The sequence below is a fragment of the Hylobates moloch genome, unplaced genomic scaffold (genome assembly GCF_009828535.3).
Source record: "Hylobates moloch isolate HMO894 unplaced genomic scaffold, HMol_V3 SCAFFOLD_16, whole genome shotgun sequence".
NCBI classification, from domain to species: Eukaryota; Metazoa; Chordata; class Mammalia; order Primates; family Hylobatidae; genus Hylobates; species Hylobates moloch.
Window position 1 is genome coordinate 20,774,752 of NW_026652291.1, and position 8,651 is coordinate 20,783,402.

The 8,651-nt window shown below is 35.9% G+C and overlaps 1 non-coding gene across 1 annotated transcript; it reads right to left on the reverse strand.

The window, feature by feature from the left end:
• Positions 1–6,453: 6,453 nt before the first annotated feature.
• Positions 6,454–6,564, reverse strand: LOC116456400 (U6 spliceosomal RNA). Its single transcript, XR_004244634.1, has one exon. It is a non-coding gene; the product is annotated as a U6 spliceosomal RNA (small nuclear RNA).
• Positions 6,565–8,651: the final 2,087 nt, after the last annotated feature.

Consider the following 8,651-nt stretch of genomic DNA (forward strand, 5'->3'; position numbering starts at 1 on the left):
CAAATCATTAGTGTCATTCACTTTCTCAGTGTCTAAGAAATATTCTAAAAATGTTTCACCAAGATTCATCAAATAACAATAATTATGTCTAGTTTTTTAATCTAGACTTGCCATGTTGAACCTACATCATCAGAAAAAAATTGAAAAATTCCAAATACTTTTATTGTAGTCACCCCTTCTCTAACTTAATAACTTTCCTTTCTTTTCATGTTTGTCTTTTTGTTTTGTTTTGTTTTGTTTTGTTTTTTGAGACAGAGTCTTGCTCTGTCTCACAGGCTGCAGTTTAGTGGCACGATCTCGGCGTACTGCAACCTTTGCCTCCCGGGTTCAAACGATTCTCCTGCCTCAGCCTCCTGAGTAGCTGGGACTACAGGTGTGTGCCACCACGACCAGCTAATTTTTTATATTTTTAGTAGAGATGGTGTTTCACCGTATTAGTCAGGATGGTCTTGATATTCTGACCTCGTGATCTGCCCGCCCCAGCCTCCCAAAGTGCTGGGATTATAGGTGTGAGTCACCACGCCTGGCAGTGTTTTTGTTTTTAAGAGAGACACTCTGTCATCCAGGTTCTAGAGAGCAGTGGCGTGATCACTGCTCACTGAAACCTGGAACTCCTGGGATCAAGCCATCCTTCTCCATCTGCCAAGTAGCTGAGACTACAGGTGCAGGCCACCACACCTGACTTACAGTAAACTTACAATGTTTTTTTCTTTTTTAAAATCATGTATTTTAAACATATTTGCATCAAAACTTTATAGCTATAGCTTTAGCTCATACAGGTTATGAAACATAATCACGGAATCTAATTGGACATAAAAGTTTTCATTTTCTAACCAAGTATTCAACTCTGACATATCTTTTTCAGGAAATTTTGACTTCATTTTTCAATTCAAACATACTTTTAATGCATATTCTTGTAACACCTATTTCACTCTGAGTTCTAGTTCTATGATACATAAATGGAAGGCATAGGCTCTTGCCATAAATTTTTTCTTTGGATGAACAAGGCACTGCCACCTTCAATTTCTTACAAAACTGTCTAATTCAGTCTCAAGAGACAGTCCCTCAGGAGCAATTCTTTCTTTGACAATAGCAAGGAGAGAAAGAGGTGAGGTAGTTATACAAATTGCCAGTACTTCTGCCATAGCATTTACAATACATTACTATATGTCTGATTTTAGAATATGTCACTGTTAGCCAAAGTTTACTGTTTCTAACACTATATATTGTCCTTAGAACAATGTCAAAAAGATCAACCCCTGTATCCCAACAAGGTGCCTTGGTCATAGTAGGCTTCTTGTAACCAACGTTTTAAATTCTAAAATCATCACTTAGTTTGGTGTCCCACAGTTTTATCTATGGAGTAAGGCAACATGGTAAGATTCAGGATGGTTGTGAGAGGGACCTTTTATCAAATGATAGAGGATATATGTGAGATGGAATAGGAAAGGAAAACCTGCCTGCTGCTTACATGATAAACATGTTCTTAGATCATTTCAAGGAAGAGTACACACGGAGGATCTGTACCTGTAATTGAGCTGTTTAGATCTATCTATGTCATGGAAAATCTTTGTGTACTATTTGGGATATACATTGGTCTAGAAGACAGGGTGAATGAATATTTTAGAGTCCTTGTTCTGAATTCATAAGGCTTTTATGTGCCCCCCGCCAGCCCACCTCCAACAAGGGTATGTTTGGCAATGTCTACAGACACTTTGGTTATTGAAAGCCGGAGATGCTACTAAACATCCTACAGTGCACGGGACAACCCCAATAACAAAGAATTATTTAATCCAAAATGTCAATAGTGCCAAGATTGAGAAACTCTATTTTAGAGCCTCATCAATGGAAGTGAGGCCCAAAAGCCAGCCTCATCAATATCACCTGGAAATGTGTCAGAAATAAAAAATGTGTCGTTCCATATTATTCATGTTCCTATTAAAGTTTGCAGAATTTACTAGGCAAATGCAGCAGAATTTCCACCACTGCAGCAATGGCCCACTTCTCACCCATATCCAAAGTACAATGGCAAATTGTTTTTTTATACCCTTAAAAATTTTATTTTCCTTCTTTCAGATTTGTAGAAAATCTGACTAAAATATTTTTGTATTAACTAAAGATAAGCGTTGTTCTCATGCATCTTTAAACAATAATAATGGATTAGTTATAAAATAAAGCCATTTTGAAACGACAAATTACATTTAAGATAAAGACATCCATTATAACAGAAAAATAGTAACCTTTTGTTGGCTTTTCATTTAAAGACCAAATTGAATTTAAATTTTTTAAGCTACAGAAAAAGACAAAACACATCTGCTAACACATCTGCCTCATATCCAATTTACATGTAAACATTGCTGCTATCCCCATTTTGTTTTGGGTGGTTTGTTTTCTCACAATTCAACACAAGTTCTCATGCTATAATACTTATTTTTTCTGCCTTTTAATTTAGAATCTTTTCAACTAAGGCAGATGAAGAAGGGTAAAGCACATAACAATTATCAAACTAAAATATTGCAAGTATCATAAGATAAAATACCAGTTAAAGCTGAATTCATAATCATAACTCATTTTCACCCTCTTCCAAACTATTCTCTGGTGATAAAAGTCATTAGGACTATTTCAGGTTGATACAATGGCAATTGAAAAATTATAATTTCTGTTCAATAAAATGAGCACTGAATTCTATGAAGCTATTAGTATCCCAGCTTTTTCCAGAAATGTCTAATATACTCAAGGGGCCTTTACTTTTTAAGAAAATTTGGTATGGTAGAGAATATTATGATACAGTGAAAACTATGGTGTCTTAAAAGGAGTGGAATCTGTTCCAATTATTGAAAGTTTTCTTTCCTACTAGTCTATAGCTACCAGCTATGACAGAATTCCATGGGGATAAAGTAAATGTTACATCCATTTCGAAATCTTTTTTGTAAAAATATTCTACAGCATAAAACATTTTAAAAACTCATTTAAAATTATCATTATTATCTACCTTACCATATTCTTATTCAAGACCTTCATTCATCACCTTATGCCTCAGTTGCTATAATTAATTGATAACTCCTTCTCTAACTTTGGGTCCTTCTGCTGCCAACTCTTTTGTGTACCTTAGCATGACTTGAAACATGGTACTACTCTTCTAAGAACACATCTGTACCCTTCCTTAAATTGATCTAAGAATGTGCCTGCCATGCAGGCTTCTCTCTGACTCTCAAACCTCTCCATTGTGTAGCTGCAATGTATTCATCTAGCCTAATTCACATTAACTGTCCCCAACCTTGTTTGAAACATGCTATCTGGTTTTCTACCCCATACATATCATATCAATTTATCTACAACCTTGTTCCTAGTCCCACCACCCTCACTCTGGAATACTCTGGCTTCTTCCACAGATGGAAGAAACCATAGTCTAAATCATATGGTCTAAATCATAGTCATTAATACAAGGCTGGCTCATAGCTCATGTTTCCCATGAAATCTTCACAGAACGATCTAACAATGGCACATAATAATATTCGTCTTTTGTAACCTTCTTCAGCAGTAAATATGTTACCAAATATATTGCATAATGGAAAAATGTTTTTTGTTTTATTAGTATTTATTTATTTTAAATTTTACTTATTTATATCATTTTATCATTTTGTTAGTCAATACGGTACCACTATGACTAAGTGTATAGGTTCTACTTACATCTACTGTGAAATATTGTTTTTATCATTGATCTAGCATAAACCTAAAGTAAATTAATTTTTTATGTATTGATTTTTTTTTTCATTTTTGTGACTGTACCTAACTGGTAGGCTCATTGTGAGTAATAATAACTTGGTGTATAAAAGGTGTTTGTCAGAGCAGTAAGCACTCAACACAAATCTGGTATCTATCATTATTATCATCACTATCATTATAATCATCATCATCATCTTTCTAATAGAATATAATCTCGTGAAATGCAGAGGCCAATTTTTATACTCGCCCTAGATTTCTATGGACATAAATGCTGAGCACATTGTGGGTCTTAATGAATATTCAATTATTGATTCATTTTATTTTTATTTGCTTCTACTGCCTAGTCTGCTCTGAAATTGTTCTACTCTACTCACCTCATTTCAGGTCCCATTATTTTGTATTGTAAAATTCCCAATATCTGTTTTCCCTTGAAGACAATGTGCATTTTTATTAGAAAAATATTGTAAGCCGGACACTGTGCATATATTCTCATTAGTTCATGTCTTCTACAGATGGATATCAGTCTCAAGTATTATCTTAATCCCTGTAGAATAAAATCTGTTTACAACAAGCTTCAGAGCAATGAAACATTTTATTCTTGGCATATTTTATTTTAGGATAATAATATGTATTGTAAGCCAGTTCTCTAGGGATTTTTTTTCAACTATAATAATGCAGATAGATTAATTGCCAGTATTTGCCTTGATTGATTTTCACCTTGTTCTAAATGCAGAGAATATCGCCTTATTTTAGATTTGAAGGAATTTCTTAGAGGCTATCTGGTACAACTCTAGCCCTTTACAAGTGTGGAAGCTGATTATATCATTTATTTTTCTGAGTCAAATTTACCCGATAGCTTTTGACTCCAGAGTATGTTTATTCTGATTGATTTCCAAGTTATATGCTGTTAACAGTAAAATAGTTTAACAACTAAATTTATAATTCCTTCTGATCATGTATTATTTTCTGAATTTGATTAAGTCTCAAAAGGTAACCTGATTGTCAGTGTTATAGCTCCTTTAAGCTAAGGTTTGTTTTTGCCTAGGTTGGTTGATGAGCCAGCTGGAATGGTAAAATGTGCATACAAGGAATTTTACGTGACAGAAAAACAAAATATATTATAAAAGGCAAATTGATTGAAACTCATAATTCCCCAGGTGAGAAAGAATAGATCTCCCTTACACACACACACACAGACACACACACAGATACAGAGAGACATACACACATGGAGTTGGAACAAAGATTGTTGTGGGAATCAGTGAAGATTGGTATTCTAGTTGGGTTATTGTTATAGTAGGGGAACAAAGTTACATCTAACTTGAGTAAGATGATGGAGGTTAGTAAGAAGAAGTTATTGAATGTATATGTGAGCAAATAAAGAAAACAACTATAATTAGAAACCAGGAAGCTGTTACAGCCAATTGTCATTGAGGATTGGATATAGTTTGGGAAAATGAATGAATTTATGTAATTCTAGGAACATTGTCAAAAGAAATTAAGGATCTTCACTGCAGGGCTCATCAAGAATGTGATTCTGCCCCTCATCCTCAGTACCAAAATTTGTGTGTGTTAGGATATTCCAGAGAACAAAACAAATACGATATGTGTGTGTACATGTGTGTAAGTATGTAAGATTTATTTTAATAAATTGACTCATGTGATTTTGGAGGCTTAGCGATTCCAAAACCTGATGGGGTAGGCTGGCAAGCTGGAGTTAGAGTCCACAGGCCAGCTTCTGCAGAATTTCCTTTTGCTTGGGGAAGTAGTCTATTATTATATGCAAGCCTTCAACTGATTAGATGAGGCTGACCCATATTATGAACTCAAAATCTAGGGATTTAAATGAAAATCTCATCTAAAAAACACCCTCAATAGAAACATCCAGAATAATGTTTGACTAAATATCTTGGCCCTGTCATCAAGCCAAATTGACACATAAAATTAACCATCACAGGAACGAACCAATGTAATTCCAGGAGCACTGTCAAAAGAAATTGAAGGTCTTCACTTCAGGGTTCATCAAGAATGTAACTTAGCCCTTCTGATTGAGTCTGTTCCCTAGCCCCACATAAAGTGCATATTGTTTCATTTTTCAGTCATTTTATTTTTCTTTTGTTGTACACATATTTCTTCTCATCAGTACCATCTTAATAAGAATTAGAAAAATGATGCAGTAAGTAAATGAACTACATAATTCATCACCTATTAGTGGGGTCAGTTTTGAAAAGAAGTGTCCCATTCACCTGTGTCCTTATCATGGCTAAAAATGTGGCCAGCAAAGGTCTGGCTGGACTCAATGGCCTATTGCTCCCTTACCGCATGATCTCATAGATTCATCTTACTTCCTCATGGTTTCTAAGTCCTCATGACTTTGACTTATCACGCCATCTCATGACTGTAAAGCTACTCACCCCACCTTTCTTGTTAGTTTCAATCTCTACCACTAGTCGTTCCACTGTCTGTATTTTTAGGTCAAAATCCCGAGACAAAATTTAGATAACCTTATCTTTTGGAGCTTTGTCATAGCATTGGGTGCTCTAGTGTGGACTATGGTCAGAAGCTAGGAATGGAGTCACTTGGTTTTTTTGAAGAAGATATTTGGGTCTATGACTTAATTTCCAGTAACAAAAGTTTTAAGGTCAATACTGAACTTTATAAAATACATGGAACTTCTTTGGGACTGCTTTAGTAAAAAAGAAAAAAAAATCCCCTTTACTTGCTTAAGAAACTTTCTTAAACCTAACCAAGAAGAATTTTTCTTCTTTTTTTAAAGGGACCATACTCACCTTCCCAGTATTGTTCCAATTTTAGTATATGTGCTATCGAAGCGAGCACAGAAGACTTTCTTAAGATTCCAGATGCCAGAACACATAGAAGTGAATTCAAAAATGTACATTTAAATAGATAAAAATTGTGAGTCCTTGGTTAACTTCAGAGCCTTCTATTATGAGGAGATTCTGCTTTGGCATACAGTAACTAGAGCTATTGCTTTATAGGGTAGTGTCATTTCTTTCTTTCTTTTTCTTTCTTTTTTTTTTTTTTTTTTTTTCAGATGGAGCCTCATTCTGTCACCCAGGCTGGAGTGCAGTGGCGTGATCTCGGCTCACTGCAACCTCTGCCTCCCGGGTTCAAGCGATTCTCCTGCCTCAGCCTCCTCTGTAGCTGGGATTACAGGCATGCGCCACCATGTCCAGCTAATTTTTTGTATTTTTAGTAGAGATGGGGTTTCTTTATGTTGGTCAGGCTGGTCTCCAACTCCTGACCTCGTGATCCGCCTTCCTTGGCCTCCCAATGTGCTGGGATTACAGGCGTGAGCCACCACTCCTGGCTGTCATTTCTTATTTCATTGTCAGACACAGAAGATTGTTCCTTTAGTGAAGTTATAACGAGGACAGTCCCTAACTGAACTGTGGACTGCCAGGAGATGTGAATAACTTACCTAGTTCTAGAGATAGATGTAGAAAAAAATATATTTTTTGTTAATCTATCAGTCATAGCACAATACTTCTGATACCAGGTGTGTAGGTTTTCTTTCCCAGATGTGTGTGTTATTTTCCCCACACGTACTACAAGCAATTATCTGGCAAATAATTCCTTTCACCAGCTAGATGTTCTCTAACTAGAGATTATAAAATCAGATCCCATAAAGTTAAGGGCTCGGTCTCATATGACTGTCTCCACTTCAGATGCCAGTTGTAAGCATGAGTTACGACATATGCTTCTAACCAGCCAGGTTTGATTAATTTGCTAGAGTGGCTCATGGAACTCAAGGAAATATTTATCTTTATTGGTTTATTGTAGAGGATAGTACAAAGATACAGATGAACAGCCAGAGGGAAGAGATGCATAGGGAGAGGTACGGGAGAAGGGGCTCAGAGTTTGTACGTCCTCCCCAGATACACCACTTTTCAGGAACCTCCACATGTTCTGCCATTCAAAACCTCTTTGAACTCAGTCCTTTTGGGGTTTTATGGACACTCCATTAAGTGGGCACAGTGGATTAAATCATTGGTCATTGGTTTGTTTGTTCAAATTTCAGCCCCTTTTCCCTCCCAGGAATTTGGGGATTTAACTGAAAGTTCCAACCCTCTAATCACACGGTTGGTTCCCCCGGCAGACAGCCCCCACTATGAGGTCATCTAGGGGTTCCCAGCTCCCAGTCATCTCATTAGCATACAAAAGACCACCATTGCTCCAGAGAGTCTAAGCATTTTTAGGAACTATATGCCAGGAAATGGAGATGAAGACCAAATATATATTTCACAATACTGCATTAGTAAAACAAGTAAAACTTATTTCATGGGACATCAGAAAACATAATTGGTAACTTGAATGAAGTTAGCATACAATTTTGAACAGTCCAGCATCAGTCATAATTAAGTCATATGATACACTCTTGTTTAGGGCTAAAGCACTGTGTAAGTGGATTTTTGAAAATACAATCACGTCTTCCTTTTACTGAAATTCTAGTTTTTACATATTTACTTTTATTCCAGATGATATTCATCACTGTGTGCCAGATGGATAATAAACAGTGTTAAAAAGTAAACTGAGACACAATAAAACACCAATGAGTTTATTTGAGTACGAAGCAATTCATGAATTGGGGCAACTCCAAACCAGAAATGGTTCAGGAGCACCACCAAGGGAATGCAAGCAGCAGGCTTTTATAGGATGGACACAGAAGTAAAGCAAAGAAAACATTTGATTGGTTACAGTTATAAAGTAGCCTTATTGGTCTGTCCCATTGAAATGTCTCTGGTTATATAATTATGGTTGTTGGCTACTTCTGATTGGTTGAGTTTATGTTCTGTTTTTCTTTAATAAAGGCATTTACAAGAAAAAACTTAAGTTTTGCTTATGTTTGCAAGTCAAGCAATGTTTAGGTCACTTATGAAACCTAACTGGTTTTGTCTGCTCAG